The 21457-nt window shown below is 47.1% G+C and overlaps 1 long non-coding RNA gene across 1 annotated transcript in view; it reads left to right on the top strand.

Moving 5' to 3' along the window:
• Positions 1-21457, top strand: part of LOC109281171 (uncharacterized) — a 174188-nt gene that overhangs the window by 42605 nt on the left and 110126 nt on the right. The window contains exon 3 of the long non-coding RNA XR_009455002.1: positions 7081-7165. This is a non-coding gene — a long non-coding RNA (uncharacterized LOC109281171). The remainder of the gene's footprint in view (positions 1-7080; positions 7166-21457) is intronic.

Here is a 21457-nt window from a genome sequence, read left to right as displayed (position 1 = left end):
ATAAACTGTAGAGTTTATTGCTCCACCGTTTATTGCTCCCAGGCATGCGTCTGCACATGTACCCGGACCTCAGCATATTAAGCCCAGTTGCAGCAGCCCAGACTTGCTCTGACTGAGCTCAATGTGCTGTGGCAGGGCTGGCTAGGTCATGACGGTGCTTCAGTGTGGGGGTAGCCAGCAGGCAGCACCCACACTGAAGCGCCCTCGTGCTCCAGCCAGCCAGTCAGCATCTACACTTGCGCTGCAGCATACAAAAAACCTCTGAATTTACAAGTACTACCCTGCTGCAGAGTTTATTAGTTTTGTGCACCCTAATAAGGGTGCATGTGGAGACCCTGAGATGTTTACTGTGCAGGTAATTAGTCAACTGCACAGTGAACATCTTGTGTAGACGCACTCAGTTTTGCTAAATTGTGCAAGGTAGTGAGGGAGATTTGTGATAGACACCTTGGCTAAGTACAGGGTATGTCTACACAAGATGCTTTACTGTGCAGTAGTGTAGTTTACTATACAGTAGGAATGTCTACACAAGACACTTAACTTTGCATTAGGATAGTTTACTGTGAAGTAAGCATGTGTGTCTACACGTGCACGTGCTTATTTCGCAGTAAACCTCCCTAATCCTGAGTAAATTTGCTACCTGCAAAAGCAAGTAGCAAATTTACTTGCAATTACTAACTGCACAGTAGCACTTACGTAGATACCTAACTGGAAGCAAATCTGCTCCTGGTTAGCTGATACTAATACTATGATGCTAATACTCTAGGGGGTAGGAGATTGCTCCCTACTCCCAGGAACTGCCTGCTGCCAGGGTGGGCTGCACCACCAGAGCCTGGTAGGGACTATGTCTCCCTGCCCCAGCAGCAGGAAGCTCCAAGCTCCCCACTCTGAGATTGTGATCAGGAAGCGGAGGCTGACAGATTCTTATCTCCCAGTGCCAGCTCCATGACCTCAGGGCTAGTGTTGGGAAATATTTATCTCCCAGTGCCAGTTCCATGACCGTGGGACTAGTACTGGAAGATCCTTAGCTCCCAGCCCGAGCTCTGTAGTCATGGGACCAGCACTGGGAGATCCTCATGTCCCAGCACAAGCTCCAGGGTAATGGGGCTTGGGTTGGAACATCCTTATCTCTCAGAACCAGCTCTGCAACAATGGGGCTCAGGCTGGGAGATCCTAATCTCCAAGCACCAGTTCCTGACCCTGGAGCTGGTGCTGGGAGTTCCTTATCTCCTGGCCCAAGCTCTGCAGTCATGGGGCTCGGGCAGGGAGATCCTTATCTACCAGCTCCAGCTCCACAACAATGGGGCTAGAGTTGGGAAATCCTTATCTCCCAGCACCAGCTCCATGGTCTTGGGGCTGGCACTGGAAGATCCTTATCTCCCAGCCCAAGCCCCACAGTCACAGGGCTCAGGCTGGAAGATAAGGATCTCCCAGCACTGGCCCTGCAAATATGGAGCTGGCACTAGAAAATAAGAATCTCCCAGCCTGAGCCCCATGACTGCTCCCTGGTCATCTGCATTTCTCACTAGGAGCAGTGTTCAGAGCACAGGGGCAGCATGCGGTAGCTCCCTCACTGCAGCCTCTGCCTTTCTGTACCACAGATGCTCCAGCACCTGCCCCTGGCTGCGATGCCCAGCACCGTGGGCTCTTCCTGTGTCTCTCTGGTCCAGCCACTGGCTAGTCCATGACCATCTGGACCTGCACGGCTCTCCCAGGTGCAGCGACTGCCTGCGTGGACCCATTGCACCATCCCAGGGCTGCCACTGCTGCACAGCTGCCTCCTGAATCTTTGTGCTTTTGGCTGGACCCCAGCAGGATGGACTTCAACGATGGGCTCCAGGATGCCACTGCTGGGGCTGTCCTCGCCCTCCTGGGTCTCCGGTCCTACTGCCTCTGGGCCCACCAGGCCAGTTAGGTCTCGTGGCTGCACATCATCCAGCACACCTAGGATGAGGAGCAGTGGCTGGAGGCATTCAGGATGACCTGGGTGATTTTTCTGCACAGTCTGGAGCAGCTCTGCACACACCTGGAGTGGCAGGACACCACCATGAAGCCACTCTTCCCTATGGAAACCCAACTGGTCATCACCCTGATGAAGTTGGCCATGCCCACCAGCATCTGCTGTGGACAACCCCTTTGGCGGTCCTGGAGGTGTGCGGTGCTCTCCAGGAGGCCCTGGGGCTCACTGTGCTCTACATGCATGACCCCCTGGAGGTGATGGTGGGGTTTCATGCCCTGGGATTCCCCCAGTGCATTGGGGCCCTGGATGGGACCCACATTTCTGTCACCTGCCTTCCCCCTGGTGACCACCCCTACTACAGCTGGAGAGAATTTCACTCCATTGTGCTCCAGGCCATCACTGACTATTGTGGTGCCTTCACCAATGTGAGTGCCGAATGGGCAGGCAGTGCCAATGATGCCTGCGTGTTTCAGAACTCCTGCCTGCCAGTCCTGGTGCAGGGAAGGTGCTTCATACTAGAGGTGCTGGACCTCCAGCTGGGTACCATGATGGTCCCACCCCTCCTCATCAGGGACCCCACCTACCTGCTTCTGCCCTGGCTCATGTGTCCCTACACTGGCCACCTGGACCCCCGCCATACCGCTTCAACCAGTGCGTTGGCCAGACCCATGCCCTGGGAGAATGCACCTTTGGATGCCTCGAGTTCATCAAGGACAACATCCCCTCGGTCATCATCTCAGCCTGCGTACTGGATAATATCTGCAAGGCTTGGGGTGAGGCCTGGGTGGAGGAGGCACAGCAGGTGTAGGATGCCTGGCAGCAGGAGCATCAGCTGTGGTGGCAGCAACAGCAGTGGGCATCCCCCTCCTGAAGCCCCAGGCAAGCCACACACCCACCAGCAGGGGCCAAGGTACCAGGGGCGAAAGGTGCTGGTTGACCACTGCCTCCTGCATTCCCTACTGTAGCCTTCCTGGACAGCTGCCCACAGACCCTGCACCCCACTGCCCACCCCCAGCACCATGCTCACTGCAGACAGTTCTCAAGAAAACACTTTATTGCCCTCACAACAAACAGACCCCACTTTTCTCCTCCCTCCTCAACAACAGAGCATCTCCACTACCCACCCCACCCACCAACAGTAAAACACCTGCTTCTCCATGCAAAATATTACAGTGTGGTTTGTGTGTATGCCCTGATGGGGTGGAGGACCATGGAGTGGGGACAGCTAGGGGGCAGAGCCTGGGGACAGGTGGCCAGCACCTTAGCCTCTGGCTGAGGTGGTTGCACATGCTGCAATGGGTGGGTGTACCTCAGTCTCTGGCTGAGTGGGTGCACATGCTGCAATGGGTGGGTGTACCTCAGTCTCTGGCTGAGTGGGTGCACATGCTGCAATGAGTCCAGCTGGTGGGGGGGTCCCCCAGGGGTGACAGTGGCCACTGGTTCCCTGGGGCAGGTGGCTCCCCCTCTGGCAGCCAGTGGCTAGGGACAGCAGGGCCTGTGTGTGCCTGGCCTCAGTGCAGGCAGCTCTGTGGCTCTGTGCCCACATGGAGCCAGGGAGAGCGATGGTGCTGGGCCCAGGCAGGAGGGCTTGGGCAGAGGCTCCTGGCTGGTTGAGGTGGTGCTGGATCTCTGCCCTGGCCCATGAGGAGACCTGCTGCTGGGTAGTGACCCTGAGGCTGCATTCCAGCTGCTGACCACAGCTTCTCCCCTGCGTGCAGTGGCAGAACCTATAGAGCCATGATAAAATAGCTGTTTGAGAGAGTTTGCAACAGTTCTGAGATAAAATGTTCTGTACCAGGGGCCATGCACTGCCCAGCCTCAGATCAGAGGTCAGGCATTCACAGGTGCCCAGGGACCATGGTAAGTTGGTCGGGCAGGCCAAGTCCTCCATCCCTGCTCGCTCCAGGGCCAGCAAGGCCAGGGTAGCAAATTTACTTGCGAGTAGCAAAGCTTACTGCATGGTAAGCGTGCATGCGTAAGCATATATGCTTACTGTGCAGTAAACTACGCTACTGTGTAGTAAAATGCCTTGTGTAGATACACCCCCTGAGTATTGATGCTGCATTAAGTTCCATTGCTAGTAATATAATGTATAGATGATATAAAGATACTAATCCAACTTCTTTAAGCTTCTGTGTAACCTAGAGCTAGTCAACTAGGAACCTTATCTTAAGTAACTTAAACATCTCTGTCTGTGATGACTTTTGTTTGGTTAATACATTTCAGGACAATCAAGGATGCACTGATAAAAATGCCCCAGATTTTATATTTGGGGTGTTTGGATTGGGAATAAGGGAAATGATCCTTCAGGATAAGATCAGACTCCAGTCAAACTTCCTCTAAGTAGCTGAAAGGGTAGTCTACCATGTGGAGAATGGGAGGTAATTCATGTCTAAATAATTGGTTGCAGATAATGTTTTTGAGTTCTTTATTCTGTGGGGGCTGTTGTAGATTAATCAGGGATCCCTCGCTTGATACCAGCTGCTGGCAGTTTGTTTGGCAGCTTTTGGTATCAATTTATAGTTTAAGAGCTGTTAAAAGCACACGAAGGACAGAGAGCTGGCCACATGATTTGTCAGATGAAGATGTAAATAAGAAATTACAAGAATTGCATTTTTCTTTATCATAGAACTTTGTTTTAATCCATAAACTGTAGGTGGTGCAACACCTTATCTTAGAATCTCATCCTTTGATTGTGCCTTGTTTTTCTCAGCAGCTAGCATATTGGTAGATGCTCCCAGAAACAAGCAGCAGCAGCAGTGGCTTGAGGGAGCTCTGGAAAGGTGGTATGACTCTGTTTGTTGCATTTGGCTTTTTATGTAGGAGTCCTTCTCCAAAATTCAGTTTAGTAGTGTTCCAACTGATGTGTGAGCACTAGGCCGGTGTTGAAAAAGGATGAGGACTAGAATACAGTTTAGTTCACGACACCCACCAGTAGCCTTACTACAAGCATTGTGTAACTTTCAAGGGTGACGTTAGAGTGAATTTGTCTGGCTGACTTCTATGTCCAGGGGGAGGATGGCTCCTTCAGGCTCACTCAGGATTTCATGGTTTCCATAACCACTATAGGACTATTGCACATAGCTTATTGGAGTTGAAAATAAGTATAAATCTAGGAAGTAAGACCCAAATATAGGAATTATCATTGCAATGAGCACCCTTAAAAAGTTCTACTAGTTTGAAAGATTCTGCTAACTTTAGACATGTTCCCCATCTTTGACAATCCTGTTGGAGCCAGTAGAGTCTTTCAAACTAATGGAACTTTTCAAGGGCATTTGCTGAATTGATTCTTCGATGGTGAGTGGGTTATTTTACCACAGATTCCCACTTCACTATATATTTTTGGTTTTGACTGAAGAATACCTCTCCAGGCATGGTGGGGAGGGGCCTGTTTTAATGTTCTGACTTAGGAGCCAACTAAAAACTGATCAGCTTTAGGAGACTGCAAGGGACAATATTGTCCCCTACTTCACTGAAGGACTGTAAACCTGTAAAATGACCACCTGACCCAGACTGAACTTTAAATACCTAGCTATCAGCCCTACACCTATTAATATGCACACATTATTCTAAAAGTTATACATTTCTATCTTTTATTTTTTATTTCCACCTTCCTTGCTATATATACACATATATACCCATACACATTCTTAATTTTAGTGCTAAATATTCATTAATCTAATGAAGTTGTTGATGTGTTATATTCCAAACACATTTTAACATGCATATACAAATAGCTTGTTGTCTGTCTATGCATATGAAGCACACATAATCTTTCCAGCTCAATAAACTTTTCATCAGTAAACTGAGAAGGAGGGAAAAAATAGGGTTTTTTTTCAGCAGTTCATTCAATCATACAGCTAGCAGCCTGCTCAGAGGAAGTAACTCGAACCTGTCTTTTGAACTTTTAGAGATGCATCCTGACTGCATCTACACCATGCAGTCTCTCTGCAGGACCAGAATGGTGTCTGAGTTAGTTAACAAAGTAAAGACAGATAGCGATCTATTAAGTCTTAAAGCTCTTATTGCCCAACAGCACTGCAAATTTCACTACTAGACTAGACTAGAGTTTCTTTACTGAAACCATCTTTCCATTTCAGATGCCCTCTGCTAACAAAGACAGGACCTTCCAGTTATCACTTTACTAATACAGCCAGCGTTAGACACAACAACCAGCCCTGTGCTGCCGTTCCATTCCACTCAGCCTTTAGCTTTGCCCTGTACTGGTGGGGGGAAGGATGCTTCAACAGGATAGTGAGGCCAAACTAAGTCTGTATTACAGTTGTAAAAAGAAAGCAAAATTATGCAGATGTAGAATATTTGGAAGCCAGATGGATTTTATCTGGAAGTGTTTATCATTTTTAATATTTTAAAACCAGATGTTGATACACAGACATTGCTGGTTGCAGCCATAGGAAGCTGCGTTAGAGGGACACTCTCTAACCTTTGGTAAGAAATTACAATGTTTTGATCCAGTTAAGATCAACTATTAGTATATAACTGGCCAACCACTGCTGTAAGCTGTTAAAAAAATAGGAAACAGATGCTTGATAGAAAGGAACCTATCAGCCAAGCATTCCTGATCTTTTTATAAAATGTAAACTTAAATATTTTATGTGTCCTTTATTGAACCGCTATGGAACAACTTTAGTAGTCAAAACATTTCACAAGATTAGGCAGATGCAATTTGTCATTTATTAATATATTCACAGAGAGTCTGTTGGTTGCACTCCTGGGAAAATGGTCACAAAGGTGGCTTATGCCAGGTTATTAAGTGAAGAGTCCTTGTGTAATACCACCACAAAATAGGTCTGGTATATTTAAGAGTGATGATGCTGAGATCATAGGTGCTTTTATTATTCAAAGGGGTTGGGGGAAAGCATCCCTGACCACTTAAGGATGGCCCATATGCTCATTAACATGAGGACATGACATCTTTATCTATGCATGTCAACAAGTATATAATAACTGATCACATATGCAGGAAAGACAATCACAACTATGTGCAGAGTCTTAGTATAGATTCTGCTATTGCTGCCATTCTGTAGCTATGTTGAAAACAATGGAGGGGTCTTCGTCCTTTTGTTATTGGAAGAATCTCATTGCTTTGTTCTGTCTAGTTTTAGCAAACTGAGAGCTGAAGGATAGATCTTCAAGAAATGTAATGAATTCCAGGGGGAATGGACCAGAACCACAACTCTGAGTGTGAGTAAAGCATTCACATTGTTCACTTCTCCATTTCCTTAGCAAAATGGGCATAATAATGTATTCCAGCTCCTTTGGGTAGACTACAAGTGCCTTGAATTTTGCTTAAGACCCTGATCTTCTTTAGGTGCTAATACAAAGATATAATGGTATCACCATCACTGTCTGGATAATCTCAACAGATAACAATAATATGGCAAAGCCAAAACATCCTCTTTTCCTAGAGACCTGAGTGCTTTTTGCTTCTTCCAGCTGTTTCAAAAACCACAAGAACAATACATACAAGAGGCCAAGGGTAAAAACAGAAAAACATCTACAAAGTGGTTCACTCAAGCTAATGAAGCAAAGGCCAAATGGATCCTGCTTTAAGAGAATATTCACTAGCACAGAAGCTGTGAAGAAGCATGGGCAACTCTCCTCTTCTATTCTGTTGAGATGTAATAGTGGACTCATTGCTGAGATACCTGAGCACTACTATGTTGTGTACGCCAGTCCTAGTCAGGCAAAGGGGAAACCTTATACACATAGCTGCTTTGCATCTTACTCTTTTTAAAATGGTTTTAGGGAAGAGTGACCTTCCCCAGTTACCTATGGTCTTGTGTCATATAGGGTATGACTGCAAGGCAGTCACAGTATAATTTAAAGATATGCCAGGTTGCAAGTTGAGGTAGCAGAAGCACAAAGCTAAGCATGGACTAATTTACTCTTCTCGTTTTGTAAAACGATGCCCATGACATAATGAACTACTGTGACAAGATTGCTTCCAGCATCTGAGCAGTTTAGTTTAAAGCTAGCTTACATATTTCTATACTATAATACTGCAATTGCAGCACAGACCTACACATCCTGACCAAATGGGCTCTCAGCACTGGTTTCCCATTGTGAATCATGCATATTGATTCACATTTAAAAAATGCAGTTTCTCAAACAGAGCAGCAGTAGTTTGTTAAAACATTGGATTCAACTACTGCACAACCAAAACAACACTCCTTGAGTTCTCCTCCCCATTCAGCCTTGCCTCCACTGTTTATCATATGAATTCAGCAGAACCAAGGATTTTTCCTTTTTTTACCCGATTAGATATGATTTGCGCATGGGGACAAGGGGAGGGGATATCTCATTTGCGTGTATTTTAGCAACCAAAATGTTTAGTTTAGTCTTTTGTTCACAAACAAGCTGCTTTATTTTTCATTGTTTTTGGACTCTATCCCACATTTCTGCTCATGCTAACCAGAGCTACAGTACATCTGGCATTGTCCCTGCTATTCCTCAGGCAGCTGGAACAAGTTGGATTGCATTGTTTCCTATGACTTCCCCTTGCATATCAGTTGCCATTACTCCACCCCTGCTGGAGTGCTGTTCAATCTATGTTCTCTCCTTCTGTTCTTTACAAACTGCCAAGTTTTTCCTCCATTTCTTTATTTCCACTATTAAATACATATAAGGTCAAATTTTCAAAAGCAGATGCTAAAGAAAATGTACTGTAGCCTTTGGTCCAAAATGGTCCAATAATGCTACTGTACTACTGTGTTTGGACCTCTGGTGGCAAAGTATAAGAGGATAACATGGTGGTACACTGGTCAGGAATTATTAATTTTATCAATCCAAAGTTTGACATCACTGACCTTAGACACTTAGATCCAATGAATATGTGCTCAGGCCCACCATTGTACCCTCTCAAGTCTAGGAATACTTACCAAGTCAAATGTCAATTGAACCAACTTTGTGCTGCTCTAATTTATGTTGTGGAAAACCAGGAGCTCTGAGCACCTGGTCTGGCATCCTTGGTATACTCCCTACACATCTCCTATGCCAGAGACATGCATCTACACTACATTAGCCACAGACTCCCTTAAGGAAAGCCTCAGCTGTTCTGCCAAATCAGCTTTACATTTCTCTACTCCTTAGATATGCAGCTCATGATGGCATACTGTGCTAGATTTAGTGCCAGTAGCAATACAGTTGCACCTACATGGGTTTAAGTAACCAAATACACATCTGGGGTCCTGAGCAGTTTTGCAGCCCTCACAGAAGCCTGGGCTGCTTTGATCTCCCTGCTGTTGCTACCAAATGCTAGCTAGTTTAAAGCTAGCTTGAGGTTGTCTATACAAGTCATAGTCACACCATTGGACTATAGTAGAGACATCCCTGTGGTGGTGTTTGTCTTTTACCTCCTATAGACATAGTCCTTTGTTTCTGGTATTGACATCTTTAACCTCTAATCCTGCTTTTGGTTTCTTCAGAGTTACACGGCGCATCCACATGAGAGGCTTTACTTGCGATTAGAGCAAATTACTGCATAGTAAGTGTCACTGTCTACACATGCAGATGCTTATCGCGCAGTAATTTGCTCCAATCACGAGCAAAGTTGCTACCTGTAAATACAAGTAGCAAATTTACTCAGGAGTAATTACTGTGCAATATGGCATGTCTAGACAATGGACTCCTGTTTAGCCAGGCAGCAGGGGGCAGGAGATTGTTCCCTGCCTTGAAGAGCTGCCTGTTGCTGGGGCGGGCTCTGCCAGTGAAGCCTGGGCAGGGACAATGGCCCCTCTACCCTGGCAGCAGGAACTTCAGCCCCAGCTCCATGATCATGGAGTGGGGGCTGGGAGATGATTGTTCCCAATCCCAGCTCCATGATGATGGAACTGTGGCTGGCAGATTCTCATTTCCCAGACCTGACTCTGCAATCATAGATCTGGGCATGAGCGACTGGTGCTACCTTAGTCAGGGGGAACATGTGCCCCCACTGCGACCAGTCCCGCTGACTGAGGGAGGTCTGCCCTGTGGCCAATCCTGCCAACTGGGGATGGGGATTCCCTCACAGCCAATCTCGCTGTGAGAACAGCTGGTCAAGGGGTGCGCCGGCGTTCTCAGGGGGTGCACCCCCTACGCATCTCCCCTGGATCTGGGGCTGGGAGATGATTGTTCCCAGCCTCTGCTTGGCAATTGTGGAGCCATGGCTGAGAGGTCCCTACTGCCAAGGCAGAGGAACACTGTCTCCACTTGGGCTCTGGTGACGGAGTCCACCATGGCAGCAAGTGGCTCCCATGGGCAGGGAACAATCTCCCAGTTCCCACCAGGAGACAGCTGTCTCCTGGCCCTGTGCTCCCTGCCAGACCCTGAGCTAGCACATCTGGCTGCTGCAGGGGCTAGTACAAGGCTGGTAGGGGTGGGAGCAGACTGCTGCCATGAGCAGCAAATCTGCTCCTGCTTCCCTGCATGTGTAGATGCCTGCCCAGCATGGGTTTACTCTATATTAATTTACTCTAGAGTAAACTTACCCTGGAACATTTCCATGTGTAAATGCGCCCTGTAAATACAAGTAGCAAATTTACTCATGATTAGTTACTGAACAGTAAAACATGTGTAGACGCTGACCAGAAGAAAGTTTTCTCCTGGCCAGCCCCACCACCAGGAGGCTACCTGGAGCCCAGCCCCTGGGCCCCAGGGCTGGGAGTTTCTCCAGCCCCAGCTCCAGGCCCTTAAAAGCCTACATGGATGCTGGAACCCTGGGACACCTGCAACCAGCCTCTGGCCACTGCCTGTCCCAGCACAGAACCCAGGCTGGCTGGGTCAGCCTGCCCACACCTGAGCACCATTCCCTGGTACTGGATTGTCACATGGCTGCTGAGCCATGCCATCATGCTGTACTGGGTGCTGCAGGCACCTGCCAGGCCTGGCAGCACCCTGGGACACCTGCAGTCTGCCAGCAGTGCCTTTGGCCACTGAGTCCAGCTCCAACTGGCTCCAGGCCACCCACAGTAGCCTGCCCACACCCCGCCATTGGTGCCTGTTACAACTTCACCATGTGCCTGCCTGTCCCACACCATGCCCCTGCACTGGGTGCTGCATGCTCCTGCCCAGCCCTGCCAGCACTGGAACTGCTGCATGAAGGTCCAGCAAGCCACTGAGAGAGCCATGCTGGCATCCTCCCTGATGGCACAAACACCCTCCTGGGCCCACAACTGGTCCCAAGAGACCACGGACCTTGTGGTGCTGTGGGCAAGGCTGAAGTCCTCAGCCAGTTTGCATGGAGTGGGTGCTCCAATGCGCACATTTATGAGGGTCTGTCAGGCCACATGCAGAAGCATGCACATGACCAGTAGATGCACCAGTGCCACATAAAGGCCAAGGCCTTGCAGGCACAGTGAGCCACTGTCACTGACCACAACCGCTAGTTGGGGGCTGTCTGCAAGTCCATGCCCTTTATGCAGCAGCTGAATGACATCCTTGCACCCCAGAACAATGGCCAAAACCATACCATGTACTCCAGCACAAGCAACCTGCCCAGGTCTCCATTGCGGCCTGGCACCCATAGTGATGTGTCACCAGGGGAGGTCCCTCAGCCTGCCAGGAGCCCATCCTGCCATGATCCCCACCCCTGGGCTTGTTGAGCAGCTCTGGCAGTCCTGGCCAGCAGCCGCCCCAGAAGTTCCGTGTGCACAGCCCCACCCAGGAGGCCAGGCTGGCCATGGCACAACCAGCTGCCAGCAGCTCCAGCTCCTTCCCAGAGGGGAGCCCTGCAAGGGCAGCTAGATGTCATGCCTCTGCACCCCAAGACACTGCTGGAGGCTGCATGTCCTTGCTGCAAGTGGGGATTGACTCAGGCCACCGGGAACACCTGCTATGCCCGCATAGTAAGCTCCGCAATGGGGACAGAGCCCTTCCCCCCTGCCCCAGCCCCTGACCTGTCTCCTGTTCCTGCCCACCCTCCTCACCTGGCCCACCCATGCTCCCATTCACCCCAGAGCCCCTCACCCCCCACAGCATACAGTGGGATGGGAGACAGTGGAATGCATTGATGCTGGCAGCAATGTCCTCCTTGGCTGTGGAGGGGCAGAGACATGTAGTGCAGTGTAACAGGGGGACTTCCCAGTGCCAGTTAGATGTTGGCCTGCCCACCTGTTTCTGGGCTAACCACCCGCCTCTCTCTCCTGCCATGCCTTGATGATAAATGATTAATATATTACTCAGGTGGGAGGCTGCCATTTAAGACCCAAAGACTAGGGGTGATATTCCCAGCTCTGAACCTTCCCCTATACTGGGACCCATGTCTTGCAGATAGCATCCCAGGCAGCTAAGCTCACCTGTAACCCTTCACCCTCTACGACTGTGATCCCCTCTCTGGGACCTTTGGCTTTCCTAGGCCCTGGCCCCGCCATCCGGTTGGAATCCCAAGACTCTTGCTCTGGGCATCCCTGACTTGTGGGCTCCTGGCCCTTTTAACCCACCTCAGGTCCTGGCCCTAGTGTAGGTGAGTTCGTGTGCCTTGAGTCAGGCTAGAGTGGCTTGTCTTCAGTTAAACCTCACAACTCTGCTGTATCAAATGATCCTCAGCCCTCTCAGTGTTCTCTCTACTCTGAGTTGTCTTCAGCCAGGACTCTGTGGAGGCTGGAGGTTATAAGGTGCCCCTACCTTCCTTTCACCAGGGAGGTTCATGGTCCTTGCATTTCCTGGGGTTGCCGCACCACCGGCAGTCCCACCAAGACTCCCTACCCTGGCAGGGTGCAGTTTTAGGTCATGTCCAAGATTTGGGACCTACTCCATCCCCATAGCCCCAGCCCATATACCTCCACATTGTTCCTGGCCCAAGGAGCCCAACAAGGAGATGTTCTTCCCCTGCTGGCTGTATTCAAATTGCACTCCCTTAGCACAGAGAGCTGGGCATTAAATGGCTGCCCTCATCAGACACCTGCCATCTTCCTGGCCTAGCCCTTAAAGTGTCAGGCACCACCAGTGCCCTGCCACATGCAGCCATAGGTAGCCCTCCAGGTGGCGAGAGAGGTTGCAGGGCAGGGTGGGCTTGCCCTCCACATCATTGAAGCTCAGGGTCCCATGCCAGGTTTGCAGGTGGGCCATGGTGATCAGCAGCAGCAGGGCATAATGGGTCAGGCATCCCTCAGTCTGCAAAAACAACTCCTTGCAGCATGCCTGGGACACTCTCAGCAGGGGCACACTTGGAGTACAAAGCCAAGGTGGTGGGGGGCTGGCCCCAGGGTGCCAGGGCCCCAGGGTGGGGGGAGAGAATGGGGGCAGCAGTGGCTCTACGTCCCAATCTGCTAGGAGGTCCTTGACAACTGACCCTGGGTGCCATGGGCTTGGCAGCAGTGTAGGAGACAGGCCGACCTGCAGGAGGTAATTTACTCTAGAGTAATCCTACCCTGTACCATTTGCATGTGTAGACATGCCCACTGTGAAAGAAAATAGCGGCATTTGAAACAAAGATGGGGCAGGAAGATGTATATAGTCTGTTATAAAATGCAGATGCACCCATGACATGAATATCTGATCCAGATCTGGATTATTACTGTTTATTTGTTAATTGCCAACAATGTGCTCATTGCTGTAGAAGTAAAGACAGTCCCAACCCTGAAGAACTTGGATCTAAAATCCTCCAAAAGTCAGAGGAGGGTTTAGATCAGGTGTTCCAATTCAGGCTCATCTCTATTATGAAGTGGTGCTGAAAAATTCCAGATGTGAATAAATAATCACTGCCTTTTCTTGTAAAAATGTAACATTTATTGCAAGTGACTAATTTTTCTAATGAATATTTTGGAAGTGAGGTCCATGTGGAGAAACTATAAACTGCAATAAATTATGCAAAACATTGTGATGTTATAAGGGCTAAAGAGAGTGGAAAACTTTGGCCAAGATAATGAAAATCTTTAAGACAAGACAGGGATTAAGTGTCAATGCGGTGTAATTTTAGGTGTCCATTACAGATTTCTGGCTTTGTTATAAGGGTAAGTGTTGGACAGACCTGAGCTTAGGCAGCAGTGAGAGAAAACTATTGCACCAAATACATTTTAAAGCCACAAGAATAGTGAGACTACTAGCAGGGTCCTTGAATCCTTGCTCTTTGGGAACAGACTGCCTGCTTTACCGTATCCTATATGCTGGAGCTATCCTGATGACTGCCTCCAGAAATGTCATTCTAGATGGAACCACCACCCTTCCAGTAAGACCTTCTTCCCCCAGTGAGAAGTGGTAGGTGTTAGAGGGAGTTAGCCAAAATTTGTCAAACCCTGCATGGGGGTAGATCAAATTCTTGTTCAGTGTGGGTTTTGGGCCAAGACTCAGTTTGGATCTTTATTCATAACACTTGATTGTATTTTCTGCTATTGAGATCAAATCCTTCACGATGGACAAGCAGCATAATTTGTGATTCAGGGGTGTCTGGTAGAGGGGGAAGAGGAGTGCAATGAAGGCCAGCGCTGTTCCCCAGATGTAGGCATGTACTACTTATGGCATATATCTGACCATGGATGTAGCTTTTAATCTCTCCTGAGACACACTGTCATTTTTGAACCTTTGGATTTTTGTGTTTTAAATATTCTGAGATTCTTGTAGAGTGTGAAGGGTCCTTTTGACTTGTACTGTGTGGGAGAGAGTGGAAAGGACATTCTTCTGGACTCATTCGAGACTTAATATATATTACATGTTTGCTTTCAGTTGCAAAGGACTAGATGCAATAACCCAGGTGATTTCATCCAGTCCTTTGTTCCTATTGTTAAGATAGTGGTTACTAGCCCCATAGGGAAAATAGGAAAAACAGCAATCAAATCAAGTGCATATACGGAAACCCTGACCATGCCTCATATATCCCAACTACAGTTTCAGCAGCAGGGAGAGGCCTTGATGTAAGAGGTATGACCCTGGCTTTTCCTCACAATATGTTCCTCCTGGGACTGGCTAGATAGAACCTGTAAGCAACATAACCCAAAGAGGTCTCCATAGCATGAAATCTTTTCAGAAGTAATTGCAACATTTTTACTAAGAACTTCCTGAAATTCTTGATTCAAGTTATTTCTTAAGTATTTCTGGTGTCAGGAGGTAGAAGTGTCCCACACAGAGGAAACTTGATGGGGAGTTCTGTAGCAAGAGCCAAAAAGAGCCTTGCAATTTATTTGCTCCCTATCAAAGACTGAGTGACTAAGAAGTCAATAGCAGCAAAATTCTGATAGATATGAAAATAAACCCCAGAATAGAAACCAGATCAGCCTGTTCATTCACAGTATTCGTGTTAGATATGAACAATAGTGCTTGATACACTTTAAGTTTTAAAGTGGGAGGTGAATAGGGATCTATTTAAATTCTGGAACCTAGAGGTAGCTAAGGGGTATGATATAGGACACCAAGGTTTTCTTGAGCCTGGATCAGCTGTGAGTGAACCTTGGTAACATCTGATGTCCATTTGGAGAGCTTAGTATTGTGGTACTCAGTAGGACTGTGCAATGCTTCAGGCCCTGATTCGATTTCACAGAGATTTGGCCTGATTCAGTGGCTGAATCTTTGAATCCGAATCAAATCGGGCGACCCTTTAATCTCTCCAAATCAAAATGGAACCCTCTGAATTGATTTGGAGAGATTCGGAAAGATTTGGTGATTTGGACATGGACACAGCTTTAACCTTTTTTCTACATACCTCAAGGTATCAGGCAGCTCATGAATGCTGTGATGCTGGGGCAGATGGAGTGTCCCACAGGAGCACAGCAGGCTCTCCAATGTGCTCAGCAGCAGACTCAGAAGTGGACCAGAAGCACTTTTGGTCCACTTCAGGGTCCTCTGGGGAGTGCACTGGGGGGGGACCCTGCGCCCCCCATGGCTCGGCAACTGGTGCCTCCGGGGTCTGTGAGGGGAGCACCCAGGTTCCCCCTGTGGCCAATTGCTGAGCCAGGGGAACACGGGGATGGGGGACCGGAAGTGGACTGGAAGTATTTCCAGTCCACTTCTGGGTTTGCCACTGAGCACGTGACACCGCCCCCCCGGTGCTCTTGTGCTATGCTCTATCCGCCCCACTATCACAGTGTTCACGAGCCGTGCCTGGTAACTCGAGGTATGTAGAAAAAAACATTTAAAGCTGTGTCTATAGCCAAATCTCCAATTCTCCCAATCAGCACTGAATCTTCAGATTTGAATTTGGCTGAATCGAATCGGGGACAGTGATCTGAATCAACGAATCAAATCACTGTCCCCAATTCAGGCCCAATCCAAATCCAAATCAAATACATCCCGTTTCGCACACCCCTAGTACTCAGCACCTCTTAGAGTAAGGTAATTAATGAGTTTGTCTCTTAATGATCTTAACTAATAATCTTTGTGTCTACAGCATAAGGACAGAAAGACAATATCCTTTTTTGACATTTTCAGAACATACCCACTACTTCCAAAGGTCCAGGTTCATAAGGCATTGAATCTGAGCTAATCAGTATTATCTCATATTAGAGTGAATTAACTTTCTTGCAAGACAGTACTAATTGTGCTAACTGAAACCAGAAGTGGCACAGACAACTTCCAGCACTAGAGCTCTGCTGCGCATTGATGACTCATACCAGGATTTTCCTGCTGAAAGTTGGTTGCTTTAAGGGTAACAAGTATTTCCTTAACCAACAGCCAGGTTCTGGATATTACAGCCTTACAAACAAACCAAAAATGAATTCCCATCCATTTATTACTATTCTACTGATAAACCCAGATGGCACTGATGGCTTGATCCAAAGTCCACTGAAGTCAGTGAAAAGGCTTCCATAGTCTTGGGATCAAGCCGTAACCAGTGAAAGGATTTTTTACAGCTAAACAGATAGCAAAACAGACATTCGTTTAAGATTTAAAAGCCTGCACTGTTTTATACCTATTGTGGGCGAAAGCACACACCTGCTCAGTGTAATTTTATATCATGTTTGTGTGAAGCCTTTTTTGTTCTTAGTCATTTCTCTCTCTCTCCACCCCCAACGGATCACCTCTGCCATTAAATTAACATGGCTAATCTCTGTGGGAAAGCTGCCATGCTGTTGCCAAGTCAAATTGCAAATATTCCCAGCTTTAAACATGGTGACGCATCAGTCTTTTGTGAAACCGACCTACTGCAATGTTTAATGTGAGTAATAAAATGAGCGGATGCAGTTGGTATGTGGAATGTGTAGTCATAGTGAATGACTGTAAACCTTTCAACTGCCTTCTTCCTGCAAGTCCTGGGCATTTCTTACTCAGGCAAATCTCCTACTGACTCTATGGACTGAAGTTCAATTTTTAGCTGGCTTAGTCTGGGGAAATGGTTTAAGAAAATATCTGTTCCTAAGAATCTGGTTTATGGTAGAGATAAAGGGTGGAATGACCCCTGGTGCTTTTATAGGGTATTACTTTGTTACAAAATAAAAATGAACTAGTTCAATTTGTCTCCCCTAAAACCTACACTACAGTAAAAATATGTTCAGGTCATAGCCGAGTCTAAAAGAGATGGTGCTTGCAGATAAAGTTGATACAACCTGGTATATCTGCCTCCGAATCAACACACAGCAGAGTGGATATAGACAGTGTTCTCTACTATTGAGGACAGCTTCTTGATGTGCTTGTTCACCTTCTTTGGGTGTCTTTCTAAAGATTTATAGTCTTTTTATGTAGTTGTGGGCATGCATTAATTTCTTGTTTTTCAGTATGTATTATCATAATGTTGGAAGGGGAAAATAGCTCTCTGGAATCCATTTAATTAGCCCACTTACTTGGGATAGTTGCTTGGGGGAACCATATCCCAGTCATTCCATTGGTCCAACTGATACAGCTCAATTTAGATGGAATGTGTGGGATTGTCTGTAAGCCTATTCATAACATATTATTGGTCTGGATTGCTGCTTATTAGCATAAACTTTCTACTGTGTGGCCTTTATTCATTCCAAAGTACTCTAACAACTTTTTCTTAACATGCTAGAGGTTTGTGTTGCATTCATGCTTAAATCAGCCCATGAACATGTCTATTTGCCCAACACAATGAATTATCCTAAGCTGCAGATAATGATTTACTATTATATAAATGATGTATTACCTTAGCTTGTTTCTCGCAAAAGGTACTCAGATTAAGCAGAAAATGTGCATGTGTCTGTTAGCTACAGAGCCACAAATATTTGGTCTATTTCTATTTTTAATGGATGATCACTAAGTTAGTCTGACATTCCTCCGACAGCCACAACCTTCATGTCTGATTACCGAATACATACAGCATGCAAATGTGGCCAGAAGGTGGCAGCAACTTACTACATATACTTTTTACTTTTACATGTTTTCATAAATGAAATATGATTTCAGAAGGTATACTTGTGTAGTGAGAGCCAATACTGGATGTCCACAAAATCAAACACTACAGCCACAAATAACATTATCAACGCTCCTTCTTTTCCGGTGAAAGCAACCAAACAGGATGCATGTTAAATTTACATTGGATTTTCATACTTCTAATGGACTCACAGTGGGATCCTCTTTCTTGCTTACCCTAATAGACAAGCTGTCACTTCTGTTAAGTGCGAGATTGACCATTACTCCCCATAAAGGAGACATGGCTCCCCTTACCGAATCTTGTTCAGATTAGGACTGTCCAGTTAAACTATAGCTACAGTGGACACCTATGTATACCTAAGCAGCTCAGAAAGTAGGGCTGGCACTTGTGAGATGCTGAGCCTCTCAACATCAAGCCTTTAAGTGGGGATGTTGAAAAGTGGCCAGCATCAATTTATTGATTTCAGTGGTGGTAAAGTTAGGCCAATTCCCACTTTCAGGGTTTATATATTTCCGTGGGCTAAGAACCCTGCTAATGTGTTTGCCTGGTTCCTACCTAGTATTCTGCAAAGCCCTATATACAAGTTTATCCAGAGCTAATATAGGCATTTCTACCCAGCACTGCATATGCTATATCAGTTAGTCGGAGGTCCTCCCATCAGTCTAGTGTACTTAAGATACACCATTTTCTGTAGTTATTGGCACATAAAGGAGCGATGTTGCTAATATTCATATCCGGTTGCCTTTACCTCCCCAACTAGCAATTTAAAACTGTGTCAACTGAGGGCAACTTCTGGCCTGGCCCAAAGCTCTAACTCTTGCATTTGCATGCATAGCAAGGTATCTTAATCATTCTGCCACTACATCCTATATATACCTTGTAGACATAGCCCTAGGACTTTGCCTGCAGAAGTTGCTTACAGCACAGGCAAAAGAAGATGCTGAGTCAAGCTCAGAGTAATTGGTCATGTGAGCCAGGAGCGAGGCTTTTAGTTTCCCCCATCCTGCAGGAAAACAGGTAATATCATAAGCAACTAAAAGTGAGCCTGACATGAAAAGCTGAGGTCAAGTTCCAAAGTTATCCAGACTTTGGGATTTGTACATGCAGAATTACAGCATATGCCTGCCCCTGCTTATGATTTTTTTTTTTTTTTTAAATGATAAAGAGGTTCATCTGAATTTGCAATATACTGCAAACCTGGCCAGGTTCCAGTCATCTCCAGCCAGAAAAAAAGTTCTCTATACGTTGTCTTGCAAGCTATAGTGCCTTTGATTGCCTTTTATGATGAGAAGACTGGCTTTGTGGATGCAGGGAGACCAGTGGATACGATATACCTTGACTTTAGAAAGGCTTTTGATATGGTCTTGCACAACATTCTCATAAGCAGGCTAAGGAAGTATGGTTGGATGACTGGACTGTTAGGAGGATAGAAAACTGGGTGGATCATTGCATGGGCACAGAGTGTACTAGTCAATGCCTTGATATCTAGTTAGCAGCCAGTATAAAGTGGAGGGGTCGGTCCTGGGGCTGATTTTCTTCAATATTTTCATCAATGATCTGGAAGATAGGATAGAGTGCACCCTCAGCAGGTTTGCAGATGACATCAGACTGGGGGGAGTAGTAGATACACTGGAGAGTAGGGCTAGGATTCAGAGAGAGTTCAACAAATTGGAAGACTGGTCCAAAAGAAATCTCTTGGGCTAAGTACAAACAGTCAAAAAGCCCAAAGCTGAATCAATTCAGTCTTTGCGGGTTAGTCTAAACTGCACAGATTAAATTGAAACAGAAGTAAACAGACATTTACTTTTGATTCAGGAAATGCAGCCACATCCCTGCAGTGGCTCAGGCCAGAAGCCGGGGGGGCACTAAAGTATGGCTCTCTGGCATGTAGCCAGCATGGGATGTATGTTCACTTCCTCTTCCTGCTGCCCCACAAGTTCTCTGGGATTTTCAGTCCAAAATCATAGAACCAGGACTCTGCAGGGTTGTTCATAACTTCCTCTTCCTGCTTCCACGTACCTCTGGGATTTGTAGTTCAGAGTCACAGCCAGCAGTAAGTTTGAGTGAGGGAAGGGATGTTTAACCCCCATCCCTGACCCCACACCTCAGCCGGGGCTTGCCTAGGGGGGCAGCCCTTCCCCCTGACCCCCACCGCACCCTCGGTCAGCCAACCCTCACTGCTCTAGATAGGAAGTAGAGGGGCAGGACTAGCCCTGCTCTCTGGACCGGCCAGCACAGCCCAGGGCTAGAAAGCATGCTGGGGGGACTGTGATTTAACTTGAACCAGGAAGGTGCCTGGGACAGAAGTTTCGTAAACTGGTTTGACCCAAATCAGTTAGGTCTGATACTACATTCAACTGGGTTTATCTTAAACCAGTTTCAGCCATTTTGAAACTGGTTTATGTGTACTGAGCTTCTGTTCTGTTACAGGTTTAAACCAGTTTCTGATCATTTAAACTGGTTTATGTGTAACTTCTGTCCCTAGCCATGAGGTTCAACAAAGACAAGTGCAAAGTCCTGCACTTAAGATAAAACAATTCCATGCACTGGTTGGGGACTGACTGGCTAAGCTCTGCACAAAAGGATTCAAGGCAGTAAGATGAACATAAGTCAACAGTGTACCCTCGTTGTGAAGACGGCTAATGACATACCTGGCTGCATTAGTAGGATTGTTGCCAGCAGATTGAGGGAAGTGATTATTCCCCTCTATTCAGCACTGGTGAGGCCCCATCTGGAGTACTGGTCCAGTTGTGTGCTCCCCACTACAGAAAGGATGTGGACAAATTGGAAGGAGTCCAGCGAAGGCAAAAAAAAAAAAATGGTTAAGGGGCACATGATTTATGAGGAGCATCTGAGGGACCTGGGCTTATTTAGTCTGGCGAAGAGGAGACTGAGAAGGGATTTAATAGCAGCCTTCAGCTACCTGAAGTGGGGTTCGAAAGAGGATGGATGTCACGGCGGGCTCCTTCAGGAGGGCCGTGATCTCCTCAAGGCCCTCTCTCCGTGCTAATTCGGCCCAAGGGCACCCTCCATTCTCGCCCGCCACTTCTTTGCTCTTAAGGTAAATGTAATAGGGAGGCTGCCTTGCGTCTCCTCGGGCACGTAAACTCCTGGACCCCTCGTAGGTCTCCCCGTACGATGGGTGCTACTCAAGCACCCTAGCCTTGTGGGCTATGCGTAGCTCCTACCACCCCTAATACCACACCCCAAGCCTCGCTGATGTACCCGACGTTGGTGTGTCC

Source organism: Alligator mississippiensis, chromosome 1, assembly GCF_030867095.1.
Source record: "Alligator mississippiensis isolate rAllMis1 chromosome 1, rAllMis1, whole genome shotgun sequence".
NCBI classification, from domain to species: Eukaryota; Metazoa; Chordata; order Crocodylia; family Alligatoridae; genus Alligator; species Alligator mississippiensis.
Note: the sequence above shows the minus strand (reverse complement) of the source record. Positions and strands in the feature narration are given on the sequence as shown.